This window comes from Brienomyrus brachyistius, chromosome 2 (genome assembly GCF_023856365.1).
Source record: "Brienomyrus brachyistius isolate T26 chromosome 2, BBRACH_0.4, whole genome shotgun sequence".
Lineage (NCBI taxonomy): Eukaryota > Metazoa > Chordata > Actinopteri > Osteoglossiformes > Mormyridae > Brienomyrus > Brienomyrus brachyistius.
Window position 1 is genome coordinate 40,385,177 of NC_064534.1, and position 22,259 is coordinate 40,407,435.

The 22,259-nt window shown below is 44.5% G+C and overlaps 15 non-coding genes and 4 pseudogenes across 15 annotated transcripts; all 19 read left to right on the forward strand.

Annotated features, from left to right (window-relative positions):
• Positions 1–396: 396 nt before the first annotated feature.
• Positions 397–515, forward strand: LOC125730965 (5S ribosomal RNA). The gene has a single exon (XR_007391258.1). It is a non-coding gene; the product is annotated as a 5S ribosomal RNA (ribosomal RNA).
• A 1,054-nt stretch (positions 516–1,569) lies between these two features.
• LOC125732083 (5S ribosomal RNA) lies at positions 1,570–1,678 on the forward strand (annotated as a pseudogene).
• A 1,078-nt stretch (positions 1,679–2,756) lies between these two features.
• On the forward strand, positions 2,757–2,875 carry LOC125731402 (5S ribosomal RNA; annotated as a pseudogene).
• A 1,074-nt stretch (positions 2,876–3,949) lies between these two features.
• Positions 3,950–4,068, forward strand: LOC125731289 (5S ribosomal RNA). The gene has a single exon (XR_007391575.1). It is a non-coding gene; the product is annotated as a 5S ribosomal RNA (ribosomal RNA).
• A 1,076-nt stretch (positions 4,069–5,144) lies between these two features.
• LOC125734991 (5S ribosomal RNA) lies at positions 5,145–5,263 on the forward strand. Its single transcript, XR_007394292.1, has one exon. It is a non-coding gene; the product is annotated as a 5S ribosomal RNA (ribosomal RNA).
• A 1,078-nt stretch (positions 5,264–6,341) lies between these two features.
• On the forward strand, positions 6,342–6,460 carry LOC125733213 (5S ribosomal RNA). Its single transcript, XR_007392566.1, has one exon. It is a non-coding gene; the product is annotated as a 5S ribosomal RNA (ribosomal RNA).
• A 1,080-nt stretch (positions 6,461–7,540) lies between these two features.
• LOC125733320 (5S ribosomal RNA) lies at positions 7,541–7,659 on the forward strand. Its single transcript, XR_007392667.1, has one exon. It is a non-coding gene; the product is annotated as a 5S ribosomal RNA (ribosomal RNA).
• A 1,082-nt stretch (positions 7,660–8,741) lies between these two features.
• Positions 8,742–8,860, forward strand: LOC125734619 (5S ribosomal RNA). The gene has a single exon (XR_007393923.1). It is a non-coding gene; the product is annotated as a 5S ribosomal RNA (ribosomal RNA).
• A 1,078-nt stretch (positions 8,861–9,938) lies between these two features.
• Positions 9,939–10,057, forward strand: LOC125736297 (5S ribosomal RNA). The gene has a single exon (XR_007395579.1). It is a non-coding gene; the product is annotated as a 5S ribosomal RNA (ribosomal RNA).
• Positions 10,058–11,142: 1,085 nt separating this feature from the next.
• On the forward strand, positions 11,143–11,261 carry LOC125734312 (5S ribosomal RNA). Its single transcript, XR_007393629.1, has one exon. It is a non-coding gene; the product is annotated as a 5S ribosomal RNA (ribosomal RNA).
• Positions 11,262–12,339: 1,078 nt separating this feature from the next.
• LOC125731562 (5S ribosomal RNA) lies at positions 12,340–12,458 on the forward strand (annotated as a pseudogene).
• A 1,075-nt stretch (positions 12,459–13,533) lies between these two features.
• LOC125737068 (5S ribosomal RNA) lies at positions 13,534–13,652 on the forward strand. The gene has a single exon (XR_007396334.1). It is a non-coding gene; the product is annotated as a 5S ribosomal RNA (ribosomal RNA).
• A 1,213-nt stretch (positions 13,653–14,865) lies between these two features.
• LOC125736649 (5S ribosomal RNA) lies at positions 14,866–14,984 on the forward strand. Its single transcript, XR_007395924.1, has one exon. It is a non-coding gene; the product is annotated as a 5S ribosomal RNA (ribosomal RNA).
• A 1,076-nt stretch (positions 14,985–16,060) lies between these two features.
• Positions 16,061–16,179, forward strand: LOC125731438 (5S ribosomal RNA; annotated as a pseudogene).
• A 1,082-nt stretch (positions 16,180–17,261) lies between these two features.
• LOC125735565 (5S ribosomal RNA) lies at positions 17,262–17,380 on the forward strand. The gene has a single exon (XR_007394859.1). It is a non-coding gene; the product is annotated as a 5S ribosomal RNA (ribosomal RNA).
• A 1,080-nt stretch (positions 17,381–18,460) lies between these two features.
• Positions 18,461–18,579, forward strand: LOC125730883 (5S ribosomal RNA). The gene has a single exon (XR_007391176.1). It is a non-coding gene; the product is annotated as a 5S ribosomal RNA (ribosomal RNA).
• Positions 18,580–19,658: 1,079 nt separating this feature from the next.
• LOC125735929 (5S ribosomal RNA) lies at positions 19,659–19,777 on the forward strand. The gene has a single exon (XR_007395214.1). It is a non-coding gene; the product is annotated as a 5S ribosomal RNA (ribosomal RNA).
• A 1,075-nt stretch (positions 19,778–20,852) lies between these two features.
• Positions 20,853–20,971, forward strand: LOC125737055 (5S ribosomal RNA). The gene has a single exon (XR_007396321.1). It is a non-coding gene; the product is annotated as a 5S ribosomal RNA (ribosomal RNA).
• Positions 20,972–22,052: 1,081 nt separating this feature from the next.
• LOC125735930 (5S ribosomal RNA) lies at positions 22,053–22,171 on the forward strand. Its single transcript, XR_007395215.1, has one exon. It is a non-coding gene; the product is annotated as a 5S ribosomal RNA (ribosomal RNA).
• The last annotated feature ends 88 nt before the right edge of the window (positions 22,172–22,259 follow it).

Consider the following 22,259-nt stretch of genomic DNA (forward strand, 5'->3'; position numbering starts at 1 on the left):
AAGCATGTGATTCAACAGCTACCAGTGGGCTTCGTGCGGCGGAGATTTTGTGGCTGTTAGCGGAGTTGATAACAGAGGGTCGTTAAGAGAAGCCTGCATGCGGTAGGCAAAGGAGTAATGTTTGCCGGCGGGGGACGTGCGGCGATTAACCTGTGCGGTAGTGAAAAGGAGTTAAAGAGAAGGAAGTGTGCGGATGCGGAAAGAATGGAATAATTGTGGTAGGCTGCCGGCTGAGTAGTTTGGTGAATGTTTGGTGTGGGTCCGGCGCTGCCAATTGGCTGGTGGGGCTGCAGTGTGAGTCAGATAAAAAAAAAAAACAGGAGTAGGATCCAATGGGACTAACTGGCATGTATAGAGGCGTGTAATGCAAAAGGGCTGTTTTTGTTCGCGGCTCTCGTTTATGGCCATACCACCCTGAACACGCCCGATCTCGTCTGATCTCGGAAGCTAAGTGGGGTAGGGTCTGGTTAGTACTTGGATGGGTGACTGCCTGGGAATACCACGTGCTGTAAGCTTTTCTCACTTTTACTTTATACAGGGGGCACTCCACCTCACGATTAATTTAAATCTATCACTCCCCTTACTATTTTATATATTTCTTTTTTCTCTCATTCATTAAGGCAGCTTTTACACACGTTTTACTCTAAATACTGCCTGGTAATTCTAGGTGCTGTAAGCTGTTCGTGCCTTTATTCCACCAGGGCGCGATCTTCTCACAAACTTGAAGACTGTCACTCCCCATTCACGTTTTACAACTTATTGTTAATGATAAAGAGACAGCTTTTTACACACAGTTTTAAACAAAGTACTGATATTATTCCTCCGCTTTGTTTTCTATGCAAAAACCACTTCGCCACAGAAGACTCGATATTATTGGCATAGCAAGTTCTGCTCTTCTCCTTTCAAAACTTGCTAAAAGCTGTATTTACAAGAACAGATTGGCCGGGGTAATTCACACCCTTCAATGCCAGCTTAATGTTTAGGTTAGTGGGAATCACAAAGGAATTAGGGATGGAAACTTCTTTGCTGGTGGTAGAAGCGGTCTGGTGAATTTTTAGAGAGAAGAGGCCGTCGATGTTTGAATGTAGAAAATTGTTCTGGCTGCAGCCTGCATTATGGACTTGTTGGTGTGTGTAGCTCCCAGTGTTCTGACAGCGTGACGTTTTGGGGAAGCATGTGATTCAGCAGCTACCAGTGGGCTTCGTGCGGCGGAGATTTTGTGGCTGTTAGCGGAGTTAATAACAGAGGGTCGTTAAGAGAAGCCTGCATGCAGTAGGCAAAGGAGTAATGTTTGCCGGCGGGGGACGTGCGGCGATTAACCTGTGCGGTAGTGAAAAGGAGTTAAAAAGAAGGAAGTGTGCGGATGCGGAAAGAATGGAATAATTGTGGTAGGCTGCCGGCTGAGTAGTTTGGTGAATGTTTGGTGTGGGTCCGGCGCTGCCGATTGGATGGTGGTGCTGCAGTGTGAGTCAGATAAAAAAAAAAAAAAACAGGAGTAGAATCCAATGGGACTAACTGGCATGTATAGACGCGTGTAATGCAAAAGGGCTGTTTTTGGTAGCGTCTCACGCTTATGGCCATACCACCCTGAACACGCCTGATCTTGGAAGCTAAGCAGGGTAGGGTCTGGTTAGTACTTGGATGGGAGACTTCCGGGGAATCCCAGGTGCTGTAAGCTTTTCTCACTTTTACTTTATACAGGGGGCGCTCCACTTCACGATGAATTTAAATCTATCACTCCCCTTCCATTTTACTATTTTATATATATATATTTTTTTTTTCTCTCATTCATAAAGGCAGCTTTTAGAAACCGTTTTACTCTAAATACTTCCTGGTAATTCTAGGTGCTGTAAACTGTTCGTGCCTTTATTCCACCAGGGCGCGATCTTCTCACAAACTTGAAGACTGTCACTCCCCATTCACGTTTTACAACTTATTGTTAATGATAAAGAGACAGCTTTTTACACACAGTTTTAAACAAAGTACTGACATTATTCCTCTTCAACTGACCGCTTTGTTTTCTATGCAAAAACCACTTTGCCACAGAAGACTCGATATTATTGGCATAGCAAGTTCTGCTCTTCTCCTTTCAAAACTTGCTAAAAGCTGTATTTAAAAGAACAGATTGGCCGGGGTAATTCACACCCTTCAATGCCAGCTTAATGTTTAGGTTAGTGGGAATCACAGAGGAATTAGGGATGGAAACTTCTTTGCTGGTGGTAGAAGCGGTCTGGTGAATTTTTAGAGAGAAGAGGCCGTCGATGTTTGAATGTAGAAAATTGTTCTGGCTGTAGCCTGCAGTATGGACTTGTTGGTGTGTGTAGCTCCCAGTGTTCTGACAGCGCGACGTTTTGGGGAAGCATGTGATTCAGCAGCTACCAGTGGGCTTCGTGCGGCGGAGATTTTGTGGCTGTTAGCGGAGTTGATAACAGAGGGTCGTTAAGAGAAGCCTGCATGCAGTAGGCAAAGGAGTAATGTTTGCCGGCGGGGGACGTGCGGCGATTAACTTGTGCGGTAGTGAAAAGGAGTTAAAAAGAAGGAAGTGTGCGGATGCGGAAAGAATGGAATAATTGTGGTAGGCTGCCGGCTGAGTAGTTTGGTGAATGTTTGGTGTGGGTCCGGCGTTGCCGATTAGATGGTGGGGCTGCAGTGTGAGTCAGATAAAAAAAAAAAAAAACATTAGTAGGATCCAATGGGACCACCTGGCATGTATAGAGGCGTGTAATGCAAAAGGGCTGTTTTTGGTAGCATCTCTCGCTTATGGCCATGCCCGCCTGAACACGCCTGATCTCATCTGATCTCGGAAGCCAATCAGGGTAGGGTCTGATTAGTACTTGGATGGGAGACCTCCTGGGAATACCAGGTGCTGTAAGCTTTTCTCACTTTTACTTTATACAGGGGGCGCTCCACTTCACGATTAATTTAAATCTAGCACTCCCCTTCCATTTTACTATTTTATATATATATTTTTTTTCTCTCTTTCATAAAGCCAGCTTATAGAAACCGTTTTACTCTAAATACTTCCTGGTAATTCTAGGTGCTGTAAGCTGTTCGTGCCTTTATTCCACCAGGGCGCGATCTTCTCACAAACTTGAAGACTGTCACTCCCCATTCACGTTTTACAACTTATTGTTAATGATAAAGAGACAGCTTTTTACACACAGTTTTAAACAAAGTACTGATATTATTCCTCTTCAACTGACCGCTTTGTTTTCTATGCAAAAACCACTTCGCCACAGAAGACTCGATATTATTGGCATAGCAAGTTCTGCTCTTCTCCTTTCAAAACTTACTAAAAGCTGTATTTAAAAGAACAGATTGGCCGGGGTAATTCACACCCTTCAATGCCAGCTTAATGTTTAGGTTAGTGGGAATCACAGAGGAATTAGGGATGGAAACTTCTTTGCTGGTGGTAGAAGCGGTCTGGTGAATTTTTAGAGAGAAGAGGCCGTCGATGTTTGAATGTAGAAAATTGTTCTGGCTGTAGCCTGCAGTATGGACTTGTTGGTGTGTGTAGCTCCCAGTGTTCTGACAGCGCGACGTTTTGGGGAAGCATGTGATTCAGCAGCTACCAGTGGGCTTCGTGCGGCGGAGATTTTGTGGCTGTTAGCGGAGTTGATAACAGAGGGTCGTTAAGAGAAGCCTGCATGCAGTAGGCAAAGGAGTAATGTTTGCCGGCGGGGGACGTGCGGCGATTAACTTGTGCGGTAGTGAAAAGGAGTTAAAAAGAAGGAAGTGTGCGGATGCGGAAAGAATGGAATAATTGTGGTAGGCTGCCGGCTGAGTAGTTTGGTGAATGTTTGGTGTGGGTCCGGCGTTGCCGATTGGATGGTGGGGCTGCAGTGTGAGTCAGATAAAAAAAAAAAAAAACATTAGTAGGATCCAATGGGACCAACTGGCATGTATAGAGGCGTGTAATGCAAAAGGGCTGTTTTTGGTAGCATCTCTCGCTTATGGCCATGCCCGCCTGAACACGCCTGATCTCATCTGATCTCGGAAGCCAATCAGGGTAGGGTCTGGTTAGTACTTGGATGGGAGACCTCCTGGGAATACCAGGTGCTGTAAGCTTTTCTCACTTTTACTTTATACAGGGGGCGCTCCACTTCACGATTAATTTAAATCTATCACTCCCCTTCCATTTTACTATTTTATATATATATTTTTTTTCTCTCTTTCATAAAGCCAGCTTATAGAAACCGTTTTACTCTAAATACTTCCTGGTAATTCTAGGTGCTGTAAGCTGTTCGTGGCTTTATTCCACCAGGGCGCGATCTTCTCACAAACTTGAAGACTGTCACTCCCCATTCACGTTTTACAACTTATTGTTAATGATAAAGAGACAGCTTTTTACACACAGTTTTAAACAAAGTACTGATATTATTCCTCTTCAACTGACCGCTTTGTTTTCTATGCAAAAACCACTTCGCCACAGAAGACTCGATATTATTGGCATAGCAAGTTCTGCTCTTCTCCTTTCAAAACTTACTAAAAGCTGTATTTAAAAGAACAGATTGGCCGGGGTAATTCACACCCTTCAATGCCAGCTTAATGTTTAGGTTAGTGGGAATCACAGAGGAATTAGGGATGGAAACTTCTTTGCTGGTGGTAGAAGCGGTCTGGTGAATTTTTAGAGAGAAGAGGCCGTCGATGTTTGAATGTAGAAAATTGTTCTGGCTGCAGCCTGCAGTATGGACTTGTTGGTGTGTGTAGCTCCCAGTGTTCTGACAGCACGACGTTTTGGGGAAGCATGTGATTCAGCAGCTGCCAGTGGGCTTCGTGCGGCAGAGATTTTGTGGCTGTTAGCGGAGTTGATTACAGAGGGTCGTTAAGAGAAGCCTGCATGCGGTAGGCAAAGGAGTAATGTTTGCCGGCGGGGGACGTGCGGCGATTAACCTGTGCGGTAGTGAAAAGGAGTTAAAGAGAAGGAAGTGTGCGGATGCGGAAAGAATGGAATAATTGTGGTAGGCTGCCGGCTGAGTAGTTTGGTGAATGTTTGGTGTGGTTCCGGCACTGCCGATTGGATGGTGGTGCTGCAGTGTGAGTCAGATAAAAAAAAAAAAAAAAACAGGAGTAGGATCCAATGGGACTAACTGGCATGTATAGACGCGTGTAATGCAAAAGGACTATTTTTGGTAGCGTCACTCGCTTACGGCCATACCACCCTGAACGCGCCCGATCTCGTCTGATCTCGGAAGCTAAGCAGGCTAGGGTCTGGTTAGTACTTGGATGGAAGACCACCTGGGAATACCAGGTGCTGTAAGCTTTTCTCACTTTTACTTTATACAGGGGGCGCTCCACTTCACGATTAATTTAAATCTATCACTCCCCTTCCATTTTACTATTTTATATATATATATATTTTTTTCTCTCATTCATAAAGGCAGCTTTTAGAAACCGTTTTACTCTAAATACTTCCTGGTAATTCAAGGTGCTGTAAGCTGTTCGTGCCTTTATTCCACCAGGGCGCGATCTTCTCACAAACTTGAAGACTGTCACTCCCCATTCACGTTTTACAACTTATTGTTAATGATAAAGAGACAGCTTTTTACACACAGTTTTAAACAAAGTACTGATATTATTCCTCTTCAACTGACCGCTTTGTTTTCTATGCAAAAACCACTTCGCCACAGAAGACTCGATTTTATTGGCATAGCAAGTTCTGCTCTTCTCCTTTCAAAACTTGCTAAAAGCTGTATTTAAAAGAACAGATTGGCCGGGGTAATTCACACCCTTCAATGCCAGCTTAATGTTTAGGTTAGTGGGAGTCACAGAGGAATTAGGGATGGAAACTTCTTTGCTGGTGGTAGAAGCGGTCTGGTGAATTTTTAGAGAGAAGAGGCCGTCGATGTTTGAATGTAGAAAATTGTTCTGGCTGCAGCCTGCAGTATAGACTTGTTGGTGTGTGTAGCTCCCAGTGTTCTGACAGCGTGACGTTTTGGGGAAGCATGTGATTCAGCAGCTACCAGTGGGTTTCGTGCGGCGGAGATTTTGTGGCTGTTAGCGGAGTTGATAACAGAGGGTCGTTAAGAGAAGCCTGCATGCAGTAGGCAAAGGAGTAATGTTTGCCGGCGGGGGACGTGCGGCGATTAACCTGTGCGGTAGTGAAAAGGAGTTAAAAAGAAGGCAGTGTGCGGATGCGGAAAGAATGGAATAATTGTGGTAGGCTGCTGGCTGAGTAGTTTGGTGAATGTTTGGTGTGGGTCCGGCGCTGCCGATTGGATGGTGGGGCTGCAGTGTGAGTCAGATAAAAAAAAAAAAACAACATTAGTAGGATCCAATGGGACCAACTGGCATGTATAGAGGCGTGTAATGCAAAAGGGCTGTTTTTGGTAGCATCTCTCGCTTACGGCCATACCACCCTGAACACGCCTGATCTCGTCTGATCTCGGAAGCTAAGCAGGGTAGGGTCTGGTTAGTACTTGGATGGGAGACCACCTGGGAATACCAGGTGCTGTAAGCTTTTCTCACTTTTACTTTAAACGGGGGGCGCTCCACTTCACGATTAATTTAAATCTATCACTCCCCTTCCATTTTACTATTTTATATATATATATATTTTTTTTTCTCTCATTCATAAAGGTAGCTTTTACACACCGTTTTACTCTAAATACTTCCTGGTAATTCAAGGTGCTGTAAGCTGTTCGTGCCTTTATTCCACCAGGGCGCGATCTTCTCACAAACTTGAAGACTGTCACTCCCCATTCACGTTTTACAACTTATTGTTAATGATAAAGAGACAGCTTTTTACACACAGTTTTAAACAAAGTACTGATATTATTCCTCTTCAACTGACCGCTTTGTTTTCTATGCAAAAACCACTTCGCCACAGAAGACTCGATATTATTGGCATAGCAAGTTCTGCTCTTCTCCTTTCAAAACTTGCTAAAAGCTGTATTTAAAAGAACAGATTGGCCGGGGTAATTCACACCCTTCAATGCCAGCTTAATGTTTAGGTTAGTGGGAGTCACAGAGGAATTAGGGATGGAAACTTCTTTGCTGGTGGTAGAAGCGGTCTGGTGAATTTTTAGAGAGAAGAGGCCGTCGATGTTTGAATGTAGAAAATTGTTCTGGCTGCAGCCTGCAGTATGGACTTGTTGGTGTGTGTAGCTCCCAGTGTTCTGACAGCGTGACGTTTTGGGGAAGCATGTGATTCAGCAGCTACCAGTGGGCTTCGTGCGGCGGAGATTTTGTGGCTGTTAGCGGAGTTGATAACAGAGGGTCGTTAAGAGAAGCCTGCATGCAGTAGGCAAAGGAGTAATGTTTGCCGGCGGGGGACGTGCGGCGATTAACCTGTGCGGTAGTGAAAAGGAGTTAAAAAGAAGGAAGTGTGCGGATGCGGAAAGAATGGAATAATTGTGGTAGGCTGCTGGCTGAGTAGTTTGGTGAATGTTTGGTGTGGGTCCGGCGCTGCCGATTGGATGGTGGTGCTGCAGTGTGAGTCAGATAAAAAAAAAAAAAAACCAGGAGTAGGATCCAATGGGACTAACTGGCATGTATAGACGCGTGTAATGCAAAAGGGCTGTTTTTGGTAGCATCTCTCACTTACGGCCATACCACCCTGAACACGCCCGATCTCGTCTGATCTCGGAAGCTAAGCAGGGTAGGGTCTGGTTAGTACTTGGATGGGAGACCACCTGGGAATACCAGGTGCTGTAAGCTTTTCTCACTTTTACTTTATACAGTGGGTGCTCCACTTCACGATTAATTTAAATCTATCACTCCCCTTCCATTTTACTATTTTATATATATATATATATTTTTTTTCTCTCATTCATAAAGGCAGCTTTTAGAAACCGTTTTACTCTAAATACTTCCTGGTAATTCTAGGTGCTGTAAGCTGTTCGTGCCTTTATTCCACCAGGGCGCGATCTTCTCACAAACTTGAAGACTGTCACTCCCCATTCACATTTTACAACTTATTGTTAATGATAAAGAGACAGCTTTTTACACACAGTTTTAAACAAAGTACTGATATTATTCCTCTTCAACTGAACGCTTTGTTTTCTATGCAAAAACCACTTCGCCACAGAAGACTCGATATTATTGGCATAGCAAGTTCTGCTCTTCTCCTTTCAAAACTTGCTAAAAGCTGTATTTAAAAGAACAGGTTGGCCGGGGTAATTCACACCCTTCAATGCCAGCTTAATGTTTAGGTTAGTGGGAATCACAGAGGAATTAGGGATGGAAACTTCTTTGCTGGTGGTAGAAGCGGTCTGGTGAATTTTTAGAGAGAAGAGGCCGTCGATGTTTGAATGTAGAAAATTGTTCTGGCTGCAGCCTGCAGTATGGACTTGTTGGTGTGTGTAGCTCCCAGTGTTCTGACAGCGCGACGTTTTGGGGAAGCATGTGATTCAGCAGCTACCAGTGGGCTTCGTGCGGCGGAGATTTTGTGGCTGTTAGCGGAGTTGATAACAGAGGGTCGTTAAGAGAAGCCTGCATGCAGTAGGCAAAGGAGTAATGTTTGCCGGCGGGGGACGTGCGGTGATTAACCTGTGCGGTAGTGAAAAGGAGTTAAAAAGAAGGAAGTGTGCGGATGCGGAAAGAATGGAATAATTGTGGTAGGCTGCCGGCTGAGTAGTTTGGTGAATGTTTGGTGTGGGTCCGGCGCTGCCGATTGGATGGTGGTGCTGCAGTGTGAGTCAGATAAAAAAAAAAAAAAAAACAGGAGTAGGATCCAATGGGACTAACTGGCATGTATAGACGCGTGTAATGCAAAAGGGCTGTTTTTGGTCGCGTCTCTCGCTTACGGCCATACCACCCTGAACACGCCCGATCTTGTCTGATCTCGGAAGCCAAGCAGGGTAGGGTCTGGTTAGTACTTGGATGGGAGACCTCCTGGGAATACCAGGTGCTGTAAGCTTTTCTCACTTTTACTTTATACAGGATGCGCTCCACTTCACGATTAATTTAAATCTATCACTCCCCTTCCATTTTACTATTTTATATATATATATATATTTTTCTCTCATTCATAAAGGTAGCTTTTACACACCGTTTTACTCTAAATACTTCCTGGTAATTCTAGGTGCTGTAAGCTGTTCGTGCCTTTATTCCACCAGGGCGCGATCTTCTCACAAACTTGAAGACTGTCACTCCCCATTCACGTTTTACAACTTATTGTTAATGATAAAGAGACAGCTTTTTACACACAGTTTTAAACAAAGTACTGATATTATTCCTCTTCAACTGACCGCTTTGTTTTCTATGCAAAAACCACTTCGCCACAGAAGACTCGATATTATTGGCATAGCAAGTTCTGCTCTTCTCCTTTCAAAACTTGCTAAAAGCTGTATTTAAAAGAACAGATTGGCCGGGGTAATTCACACCCTTCAATGCCAGCTTAATGTTTAGGTTAGTGGGAGTCACAGAGGAATTAGGGATGGAAACTTCTTTGCTGGTGGTAGAAGCGGTCTGGTGAATTTTTAGAGAGAAGAGGCCGTCGATGTTTGAATGTAGAAAATTGTTCTGGCTGCAGCCTGCAGTATAGACTTGTTGGTGTGTGTAGCTCCCAGTGTTCTGACAGCGTGACGTTTTGGGGAAGCATGTGATTCAGCAGCTACCAGTGGGTTTCGTGCGGCGGAGATTTTGTGGCTGTTAGCGGAGTTGATAACAGAGGGTCGTTAAGAGAAGCCTGCATGCAGTAGGCAAAGGAGTAATGTTTGCCGGCGGGGGACGTGCGGCGATTAACCTGTGCGGTAGTGAAAAGGAGTTAAAAAGAAGGAAGTGTGCGGATGCGGAAAGAATGGAATAATTGTGGTAGGCTGCTGGCTGAGTAGTTTGGTGAATGTTTGGTGTGGGTCCGGCGCTGCCGATTGGATGGTGGTGCTGCAGTGTGAGTCAGATAAAAAAAAAAAAAAAACAGGAGTAGGATCCAATGGGACTAACTGGCATGTATAGACGCGTGTAATGCAAAAGGGCTGTTTTTGGTAGCATCTCTCACTTACGGCCATACCACCCTGAACACGCCCGATCTCGTCTGATCTCGGAAGCTAAGCAGGTTAGGGTCTGATTAGTACTTGAATGGGAGACCACCTGGGAATACCAGGTGCTGTAAGCTTCTCTCACTTTTACTTTATACAGGGGGCGCTCCACTTCACGATTAATTTAAATCTATCACTCCCCTTCCATTTTACTATTTTATATATATATATATTTTTTTTTTTTTCTCTCATTCATAAAGGTAGCTTTTACACACCGTTTTACTCAAAATACTTCCTGGTAATTCAAGGTGCTGTAAGCTGTTCGTGGCTTTATTCCACCAGGGCGCGATCTTCTCACAAACTTGAAGACTGTCACTCCCCATTCACGTTTTACAACTTATTGTTAATGATAAAGAGACAGCTTTTTACACACAGTTTTAAACAAAGTACTGATATTATTCCTCTTCAACTGACCGCTTTGTTTTCTATGCAAAAACCACTTCGCCACAGAAGACTCGATATTATTGGCATAGCAAGTTCTGCTCTTCTCCTTTCAAAACTTGCTAAAAGCTGTATTTAAAAGAACAGATTGGCCGGGGTAATTCACACCCTTCAATGCCAGCTTAATGTTTAGGTTAGTGGGAGTCACAGAGGAATTAGGGATGGAAACTTCTTTGCTGGTGGTAGAAGCGGTCTGGTGAATTTTTAGAGAGAAGAGGCCGTCGATGTTTGAATGTAGAAAATTGTTCTGGCTGCAGCCTGCAGTATGGACTTGTTGGTGTGTGTAGCTCCCAGTGTTCTGACAGCGTGACGTTTTGGGGAAGCATGTGATTCAGCAGCTACCAGTGGGCTTCGTGCGGCGGAGATTTTGTGGCTGTTAGCGGAGTTGATAACAGAGGGTCGTTAAGAGAAGCCTGCATGCAGTAGGCAAAGGAGTAATGTTTGCCGGCGGGGGACGTGCGGCGATTAACCTGTGCGGTAGTGAAAAGGAGTTAAAAAGAAGGAAGTGTGCGGATGCGGAAAGAATGGAATAATTGTGGTAGGCTGCTGGCTGAGTAGTTTGGTGAATGTTTGGTGTGGGTCCGGCGCTGCCGATTGGATGGTGGTGCTGCAGTGTGAGTCAGATTAAAAAAAAAAAAAAACCAGGAGTAGGATCCAATGGGACTAACTGGCATGTATAGACGCGTGTAATGCAAAAGGGCTGTTTTTGGTAGCATCTCTCGCTTACGGCCATACCACCCTGAACACGCCCGATCTCGTCTGATCTCGGAAGCTAAGCAGGGTAGGGTCTGGTTAGTACTTGGATGGGAGACCACCTGGGAATACCTGGTGCTGTAAGCCTTTCTCACTTTTACTTTATACAGGGGGCGCTCCACTTCACGATTAATTTAAATCTATCACTCCCCTTCCATTTTACTATTTTATATATATATTTTTTTTTTTCTCTCATTCATAAAGGCAGCTTTTAGAAACCGTTTTACTCTAAATACTTCCTGGTAATTCTAGGTGCTGTAAGCTGTTAGTGCCTTTATTCCACCAGGGCGCGATCTTCTCAAAACTTGAAGACTGTCACTCCCCATTCACGTTTTACAACTTATTGTTAATGATAAAGAGCCAGCTTTTTACACACAGTTTTAAACAAAGTACTGATATTATTCCTCTTCAACTGACCGCTTTGTTTTCTATGCAAAAACCACTTCGCCACAGAAGACTCGATATTATTGGCATAGCAAGTTCTGCTCTTCTCCTTTCAAAACTTGCTAAAAGCTGTATTTAAAAGAACAGATTGGCCGGGGTAATTCACACCCTTCAATGCCAGCTTAATGTTTAGGTTAGTGGGAATCACAGAGGAATTAGGGATGGAAACTTCTTTGCTGGTGGTAGAAGCGGTCTGGTGAATTTTTAGAGAGAAGAGGCCGTCGATGTTTGAATGTAGAAAATTGTTCTGGCTGCAGCCTGCAGTATGGACTTGTTGGTGTGTGTAGCTCCCAGTGTTCTGACAGCGCGACGTTTTGGGGAAGCATGTGATTCAGCAGCTACCAGTGGGCTTCGTGCGGCGGAGATTTTGTGGCTGTTCGCGGAGTTGATAACAGAGGGTCGTTAAGAGAAGCCTACATGCAGTAGGCAAAGGAGTAATGTTTGCCGGCGTGGGACGTGCGGCGATTAACCTGTGCGGTAGTGAAAAGGAGTTAAAAAGAAGGAAGTGTGCGGATGCGGAAAGAATGGAATAATTGTGGTAGGCTGCCGGCTGAGTAGTTTGGTGAATGTTTGGTGTGGGTCCGGCGCTGCCGATTGGATGGTGGTGCTGCAGTGTGAGTCAGATAAAAAAAAAAAAAAAACCAGGAGTAGGATCCAATGGGACTAACTGGCATGTATAGACGCGTGTAATGCAAAAGGGCTGTTTTTGGTCGCGTCTCTCGCTTATGGCCATACCACCCTGAACACACCCGATCTCATCCGATCTCAGAAGCCAAGCAGGGTAGGGTGTGGTTAGTACTTGGATGGGACACATCCTGGGAATACCAGGTGCTGTAAGCTTTTCTCACTTTTACTTTATACAGGGGGCGCTCCACTTCACGATTAATTTAAATCTATCACTCCCCTTCCATTTTACTATTTTATATATATATATATTTTTCTCTCATTCATAAAGGCAGCTTTTAGAAACCGTTTTACTCTAAATACTTCCTGGTAATTCTAGGTGCTGTAAGCTCTTCGTGCCTTTATTCCACCAGGGCGCGATCTTCTCACAAACTTGAAGACTGTCACTCCCCATTCACGTTTTACAACTTATTGTTAATGATAAAGAGACAGCTTTTTACATACAGTTTTAAACAAAGTACTGATATTATTCCTCTTCAACTGACAGCTTTGTTTTCTATGCAAAAACCACTTCGCCACAGAAGACTCGATATTATTGGCATAGCAAGTTCTGCTCTTCTCCTTTCAAAACTTGCTAAAAGCTGTATTTAAAAGAACAGATTGGCCGGGGTAATTCACACCCTTCAATGCCAGCTTAATGTTTAGGTTAGTGGGAATCACAGAGGAATTAGGGATGGAAACTTCTTTGCTGGTGGTAGAAGCGGTCTGGTGAATTTTTAGAGAGAAGAGGCCGTCGATGTTTGAATGTAGAAAATTGTTCTGGCTGCAGCCTGCATTATGGACTTGTTGGTGTGTGTAGCTCCCAGTGTTCTGACAGCGTGACGTTTTGGGGAAGCATGTGATTCAGCAGCTACCAGTGGGCTTCGTGCGGCGGAGATTTTGTGGCTGTTAGCGGAGTTGATAACAGAGGGTCGTTAAGAGAAGCCTGCATGCAGTAGGCAAAGGAGTAATGTTTGCCGGCGGGGGACGTGCGGCAATTAACCTGTGCGGTAGTGAAAAGGAGTTAAAAAGAAGGAAGTGTGCGGATGCGGAAAGAATGGAATAATTGTGGTAGGCTGCCGGCTGAGTAGTTTGGTGAATGTTTGGTGTGGGTCCGGCGCTGCCGATTGGATGGTGGTGCTGCAGTGTGAGTCAGATAAAAAAAAAAAAAAACAGGAGTAGGATCCAATGGGACTAACTGGCATGTATAGACGCGTGTAATGCAAAAGGGCTGTTTTTGGTCACGTCTCTCGCTTATGGCCATACCTCCCTGAACACGCCCGATCTCATCCGATCTCAGAAGCCAAGCAGGGTAGGGTCTGGTTAGTACTTTGATGGGAGACCTCCTGGGAATACCAGGTGATGTAAGCTTTTCTCACTTTTTCTTTATACAGGGGGCGCTCCACTTCACGATTAATTTATATCTATCACTCCCCTTCCATTTTACTATTTTATATATATATATATTTTTCTCTCTTTCATAAAGGCAGCTTTTACACACCGTTTTACTCTAAATATCCATCCATCCATCCATTTTCCAAACCGCTTATCCTATTGGGTCGCGGGGGGTCCGGAGCCTATCCCGGAATCAATGGGCACGAGGCAGGGAACAACCCAGGATGGGGGGCCAGCCCATCACAGTCACTCTAAATACTTCCTGGTAATTCTAGGTGCTGTAAGCTGTCCGTGCCTTTATTCCACCAGGGCGCGATATTCTCACAAACTTGAAGACTGTCACTCCCCATTCACGTTTTACAACTTATTGTTAATGATAAAGAGACAGCTTTTTACACACAGTTTTAAACAAAGTACTGATATTATTCCTCTTCAACTGACCGCTTTGTTTTCTATGCAAAAACCACTTCGCCACAGAAGACTCGATATTATTGGCATAGCAAGTTCTGCTCTTCACCTTTCAAAACTTGCTAAAAGCTGTATTTAAAAGAACAGATTGGCCGGGGTAATTCACACCCTTCAATGCCAGCTTAATGTTTAGGTTAGTGGGAATCACAGAGGAATTAGGGATGGAAACTTCTTTGCTGGTGGTAGAAGCGGTCTGGTGAATTTTTAGAGAGAAGAGGCCGTCGATGTTTGAATGTAGAAAATTGTTCTGGCTGCAGCCTGCATTATGGACTTGTTGGTGTGTGTAGCTCCCAGTGTTCTGACAGCGTGACGTTTTGGGGAAGCATGTGATTCAGCAGCTACCAGTGGGCTTCGTGCGGCGGAGATTTTGTGGCTGTTAGCGGAGTTGATAACAGAGGGTCGTTAAGAGAAGCCTGCATGCAGTAGGCAAAGGAGTAATGTTTGCCGGCGGGGGACGTGCGGCGATTAACCTGTGCGGTAGTGAAAAGGAGTTAAAAAGAAGGAAGTGTGCGGATGCGGAAAGAATGGAATAATTGTGGTAGGCTGCCGGCTGAGTAGTTTGGTGAATGTTTGGTGTGGGTCCGGCGCTGCCGATTGGATGGTGGTGCTGCAGTGTGAGTCAGATAAAAAAAAAAAAAAAACCAGGAGTAGGATCCAATGGGACTAACTGGCATGTATAGACGCGTGTAATGCAAAAGGGCTGTTTTTGGTCGCGTCTCTCGCTTATGGCCATACCACCCTGAACACACCCGATCTCATCCGATCTCAGAAGCTAAGCAGGGTAGGGTCTGGTTAGTACTTGGATGGGACACATCCTGGGAATACCAGGTGCTGTAAGCTTTTCTCACTTTTACTTTATACAGGGGGCGCTCCACTTCACGATTAATTTAAATCTATCACTCCCCTTCCATTTTACTATTTTATATATATATATATTTTTCTCTCATTCATAAAGGCAGCTTTTAGAAACCGTTTTACTCTAAATACTTCCTGGTAATTCTAGGTGCTGTAAGCTGTTTGTGCCTTTATTCCACCAGGGCGCGATCTTCTCACAAACTTGAAGACTGTCACTCCCCATTCACGTTTTACAACTTATTGTTAATGATAAATAGACAGCTTTTTACACACAGTTTTAAACAAAGTACTGATATTATTCCTCTTCAACTGACCGCTTTGTTTTCTATGCAAAAACCACTTCGCCACAGAAGACTCGATATTATTGGCATAGCAAGTTCTGCTCTTCTCCTTTCAAAACTTGCTAAAAGCTGTATTTAAAAGAACAGATTGGCCGGGGTAATTCACACCCTTCAATGCCAGCTTAATGTTTAGGTTAGTGGGAATCACAGAGGAATTAGGGATGGAAACTTCTTTGCTGGTGGTAGAAGCGGTCTGGTGAATTTTTAGAGAGAAGAGGCCGTCGATGTTTGAATGTAGAAAATTGTTCTGGCTGCAGCCTGCAGTATGGACTTGTTGGTGTGTGTAGCTCCCAGTGTTCTGACAGCGTGACGTTTTGGGGAAGCATGTGATTCAGCAGCTACCAGTGGGCTTCGTGCGGCGGAGATTTTGTGGCTGTTAGCGGAGTTGATAACAGAGGGTCGTTAAGAGAAGCCTGCATGCAGTAGGCAAAGGAGTAATGTTTGCCGGCGGGGGACGTGCGGCGATTAACCTGTGCGGTAGTGAAAAGGAGTTAAAAAGAAGGAAGTGTGCGGATGCGGAAAGAATGGAATAATTGTGGTAGGCTGCCGGCTGAGTAGTTTGGTGAATGTTTGGTGTGGGTCCGGCGCTGCCGATTGGATGGTGGGGCTGCAGTGTGAGTCAGATAAAAAAAAAAAAAAACCAGGAGTAGGATCCAATGGGACTAACTGGCATGTATAGACGCGTGTAATGCAAAAGGGCTGTTTTTGGTAGCATCTCTCGCTTACGGCCATACCACCCTGAACACGCCCAATCTCGTCTGATCTCTGAAGCCAAGCAGGGTAGGTTTTGGTTAGTACTTGGATGGGAGACCTCCTGGGAATACCAGGCGCTGTAAGCCTTTCTCACTTTTACTTTATACAGGGGGCGCTCCACTTCACGATTAATTTAAATCTATCACTCCCCTTCCATTTTACTATTTTATATATATATATTTTTTTTTTTTCTCTCATTCATAAAGGCAGCTTTTAGAAACCGTTTTACTCTAAATACTTCCTGGTAATTCTAGGTGCTGTAAGCTGTTCGTGCCTTTATTCCACCAGGGCGCGATCTTCTCACAAACTTGAAGACTGTCACTCCCCATTCACGTTTTACAACTTATTGTTAATGATAAAGAGACAGCTTTTTACACACAGTTTTAAACAAAGTACTGATATTTTTCCTCTTCAAGTGACCGCTTTGTTTTCTATGCACAAACCACTTCGCCACAGAATACTCGATATTATTGGCATAGCAAGTTCTGCTCTTCTCCTTTCAAAACTTGCTAAAAGCTGTATTTAAAAGAACAGATTGGCCGGGGTAATTCACACCCTTCAATGCCAGCTTAATGTTTAGGTTAGTGGGAATCACAGAGGAATTAGGGATGGAAACTTCTTTGCTGGTGGTAGAAGCGGTCTGGTGAATTTTTAGAGAGAAGAGGCCGTCGATGTTTGAATGTAGAAAATTGTTCTGGCTGCAGCCTGCAGTATGGACTTGTTGGTGTGTGTAGCTCCCAGTGTTCTGACAGCGTGACGTTTTGGGGAAGCATGTGATTCAGCAGCTACCAGTGGGCTTCGTGCGGCGGAGATTTTGTGGCTGTTAGCGGAGTTGATAACAGAGGGTCGTTAAGAGAAGCCTGCATGCAGTAGGCAAAGGAGTAATGTTTGCCGGCGGGGGACATGCGGCGATTAACCTGTGCGGTAGTGAAAAGGAGTTAAAAAGAAGGAAGTGTGCGGATGCGGAAAGAATGGAATAATTGTGGTAGGCTGCCGGCTGAGTAGTTTGGTGAATGTTTGGTGTGGGTCCGGCGCTGCCGATTGGATGGTGGGGCTGCAGTGTGAGTCAGATAAAAAAAAAAAAAAAACCAGGAGTAGGATCCAATGGGACTAACTGGCATGTATAGACGCGTGTAATGCAAAAGGGCTGTTTTTGGTAGCATCTCTCGCTTACGGCCATACCACCCTGAACACGCCCGATCTCGTCTGATCTCGGAAGCCAAGCAGGGTAGGTTTTGGTTAGTACTTGGATGGGAGACCTCCTGGGAATACCAGGCGCTGTAAGCCTTTCTCACTTTTACTTTATACAGGGGGCGCTCCACTTCACGATTAATTTAAATCTATCACTCCCCTTCCATTTTACTATTTTATATATATATATATTTTTTTTTTCTCTCATTCATAAAGGCAGCTTTTAGAAACCGTTTTACTCTAAATACTTCCTGGTAATTCTAGGTGCTGTAAGCTGTTCGTGCCTTTATTCCACCAGGGCGCGATCTTCTCACAAACTTGAAGACTGTCACTCCCCATTCACGTTTTACAACTTATTGTTAATGATAAAGAGACAGCTTTTTACACACAGTTTTAAACAAAGTACTGATATTTTTCCTCTTCAACTGACCGCTTTGTTTTCTATGCACAAACCACTTCGCCACAGAATACTCGATATTATTGGCATAGCAAGTTCTGCTCTTCTCCTTTCAAAACTTGCTAAAAGCTGTATTTAAAAGAACAGATTGGCCGGGGTAATTCACACCCTTCAATGCCAGCTTAATGTTTAGGTTAGTGGGAATCACAGAGGAATTAGGGATGGAAACTTCTTTGCTGGTGGTAGAAGCGGTCTGGTGAATTTTTAGAGAGAAGAGGCCGTCGATGTTTGAATGTAGAAAATTGTTCTGGCTGCAGCCTGCAGTATGGACTTGTTGGTGTGTGTAGCTCCCAGTGTTCTGACAGTGCGACGTTTTGGGGAAGCATGTGATTCAGCAGCTACCAGTGGGCTTCGTGCGGCGGAGATTTTGTGGCTGTTAGCGGAGTTGATAACAGAGGGTCGTTAAGAGAAGCCTACATGCAGTAGGCAAAGGAGTAATGTTTGCCGGCGGGGGACGTGCGGCGATTAACCTGTGCGGTAGTGAAAAGGAGTTAAAAAGAAGGAAGTGTGCGGATGCGGAAAGAATGGAATAATTGTGGTAGGCTGCCGGCTGAGTAGTTTGGTGAATGTTTGGTGTGGGTCCGGCGCTGCCGATTGGATGGTGGGGCTGCAGTGTGAGTCAGGTAAAAAAAAAAAAAAACAGGAGTAGGATCCAATGGGACTAACTGGCATGTATAGACGCGTGTAATGCAAAAGGGCTGTTTTTGGTAGCATCTCTCGCTTACGGCCATACCACCCTGAACAGGCCCGATCTCGTCTGATCTCGGAAGCTAAGCAGGTTAGGGTCGGTTTAGTACTTGGATGGGAGTCCACCTGGGAATACCAGGTGCTGTAAGCTTTTCTCACTTTTACTTTATACAGGGGGCGCTCCACTTCACGATTAATTTAAATCTATCACTCCCCTTCCATTTTACTATTTTATATATATATATATTTTTTTTCTCTCATTCATAAAGGCAGCTTTTAGAAACCGTTTTACTCTAAATACTTCCTGGTAATTCTAGGTGCTGTAAGCTGTTCGTGCCTTTATTCCACCAGGGCGCGATCTTCTCACAAACTTGAAGACTGTCACTCCCCATTCACGTTTTACAACTTATTGTTAATGATAAAGAGACAGCTTTTTACACACAGTTTTAAACAAAGTACTGATATTATTCCTCTTCAACTGACCGCTTTGTTTTCTATGCAAAAACCACTTCGCCACAGAAGACTCGATATTATTGGCATAGCAAGTTCTGCTCTTCTCCTTTCAAAACTTGCTAAAAGCTGTATTTAAAAGAACAGATTGGCCGGGGTAATTCACACCCTTCAATGCCAGCTTAATGTTTAGGTTAGTGGGAATCACAGAGGAATTAGGGATGGAAACTTCTTTGCTGGTGGTAGAAGCGGTCTGCTGAATTTTTAGAGAGAAGAGGCCGTCGATGTTTGAATGTAGAAAATTGTTCTGGCTGCAGCCTGTAGTATGGACTTGTTGGTGTGTGTAGCTCCCAGTGTTCTGACAGCGCGACGTTTTGGGGAAGCATGTGATTCAGCAGCTACCAGTGGGCTTCGTGCGGCGGAGATTTTGTGGCTGTTAGCGGAGTTGATAACAGAGGGTTGTTAAGAGAAGCCTGCATGCAGTAGGCAAAGGCGTAATGTTTGCCGGCGGGGGACGTGCGGCGATTAACCTGTGCGGTAGTGAAAAGGAGTTAAAAAGAAGGAAGTGTGCGGATGCGGAAAGAATGGAATAATTGTGGTAGGCTGCCGGCTGAGTAGTTTGGTGAATGTTTGGTGTGGGTCCGGCGCTGCCGATTGGATGGTGGGGCTGCAGTGTGAGTCAGATAAAAAAAAAAAAAGAACATTAGTAGGATCCAATGGGACCAACTGGCATGTATAGAGGCGTGTAATGCAAAAGGGCTGTTTTTGGTAGCATCTCTCGCTTACGGCCATACCACCCTGAACACGCCCGATCTCATCTGATCTCGGAAGCCAAGCAAGGTAGGGTCTGGTTAGTACTTGGATGGGAGACCTCCTGGGCATACCAGGTGCTGTAAGCTTTTCTCACTTTTACTTTATACAGGGGGCGCTCCACTTCACGATTAATATAAATCTAGCACTCCCCTTCCATTTTACTATTTTATATATATATTTTTTTTCTCTCTTTCATAAAGCCAGCTTTTAGAAACCGTTTTACTCTAAATACTTCCTGGTAACTCTAGGTGCTGTAAGCTGTTCGTGCCTTTATTCCACCAGGGCGCGATCTTCTCACAAACTTGAAGACTGTCACTCCCCATTCACGTTTTACAACTTATTGTTAATGATAAAGAGACAGCTTTTTACACACAGTTTTAAACAAAGTACTGATATTATTCCTCTTCAACTGACCGCTTTGTTTTCTATGCAAAAACCACTTCGCCACAGAAGACTCGATATTATTGGCATAGCAAGTTCTGCTCTTCTCCTTTCAAAACTTGCTAAAAGCTGTATTTAAAAGAACAGATTGGCCAGGGTAATTCACACCCTTCAATGCCAGCTTAATGTTTAGGTTAGTGGGAATCACAGAGGAATTAGGGATGGAAACTTCTTTGCTGGTGGTAGAAGCGGTCTGGTGAATTTTTAGAGAGAAGAGGCCGTCGATGTTTGAATGTAGAAAATTGTTCTGGCTGCAGCCTGCAGTATGGACTTGTTGGTGTGTGTAGCTCCCAGTGTTCTGACAGCGCGACGTTTTGGGGAAGCATGTGATTCAGCAGCTACCAGTGGGCTTCGTGCGGCGGAGATTTTGTGGCTGTTAGCGGAGTTGATAACAGAGGGTCGTTAAGAGAAGCCTGCATGCAGTAGGCAAAGGAGTAATGTTTGCCGGCGGGGGACGTGCGGCGATTAACCTGTGCGGTAGTGAAAAGGAGTTAAAAAGAAGGAAGTGTGCGGATGCGGAAAGAATGGAATAATTGTGGTAGGCTGCCGGCTGAGTAGTTTGGTGAATGTTTGGTGTGGGTCCGGCGCTGCCGATTGGATGGTGGGGCTGCAGTGTGAGTCAGATAAAAAAAAAAAAAGAACATTAGTAGGATCCAATGGGACCAACTGGCATGTATAGAGGCGTGTAATGCAAAAGGGCTGTTTTTGGTAGCATCTCTCGCTTACGGCCATACCACCCTGAACACGCCCGATCTCGTCTGATCTCGGAAGCCAAGCAGGTTAGGGTTTGGTTCGTACTTGGATGGGAGACCTCCTGGGAATACCAGGTGCTGTAAGCTTTTCTCACTTTTACTTTATACAGGGGGCGCTCCACTTCACGATTAATTTAAATCTATCACTCCCCTTCCATTTTACTATTTTATATATATATATATATATTTTTCTCTCATTCATAAAGGCAGCTTTTACACACCGTTTTACTCTAAATACTTCCTGGTAATTCTAGGTGCTGTAAGCTGTTCGTGCCTTTATTCCACCAGGGCACGATCTTCTCACAAACTTGAAAACTGTCACTCCCCATTCACGTTTTACAACTTATTGTTAATGATAAAGAGACAGCTTTTTACACACAGTTTTAAACAAAGTACTGATATTATTCCTCTTCAACTGACCGCTTTGTTTTCTATGCAAAAACCACTTCGCCACAGAAGACTCGATATTATTGGCATAGCAAGTTCTGCTCTTCTCCTTTCAAAACTTGCTAAAAGCTGTATTTAAAAGAACAGATTGGCCGGGGTAATTCACACCCTTCAATGCCAGCTTAATGTTTAGGTTAGTGGGAATCACAGAGGAATTAGGGATGGAAACTTCTTTGCTGGTGGTAGAAGCGGTCTGGTGAACTTTTAGAGAGAAGAGGCCGTCGATGTTTGAATGTAGAAAATTGTTCTGGCTGCAGCCTGCAGTATGGACTTGTTGGTGTGTGTAGCTCCCAGTGTTCTGACAGCGCGACGTTTTGGGGAAGCATGTGATTCAGCAGCTACCAGTGGGCTTCGTGCAGCGGAGATTTTGTGGCTGTTAGCGGAGTTGATAACAGAGGGTCGTTAAGAGAAGCCTGCATGCAGTAGGCAAAGGAGTAATGTTTGCCGGCGGGGGACGTGCGGCGATTAACCTGTGCGGTAGTGAAAAGGAGTTAAAAAGAAGGAAGTGTGCGGATGCGGAAAGAATGGAATAATTGTGGTAGGCTGCCGGCTGAGTAGTTTGGTGAATGTTTGGTGTGGGTCCGGCGCTGCCGATTGGATGGTGGAGCTGCAGTGTGAGTCAGATAAAAAAAAAAAAAAGAACATTAGTAGGATCCAATGGGACCAACTGGCATGTATAGAGGCGTGTAATGCAAAAGGGCTGTTTTTGGTAGCATCTCTCGCTTACGGCCATACCACCCTGAACACGCCCGATCTCATCTGATCTCGGAAGCCAAGCAAGGTAGGGTCTGGTTAGTACTTGGATGGGAGACCTCCTGGGCATACCAGGTGCTGTAAGCTTTTCTCACTTTTACTTTATACAGGGGGCGCTCCACTTCACGATTAATATAAATCTAGCACTCCCCTTTCATTTTACTATTTTATATAT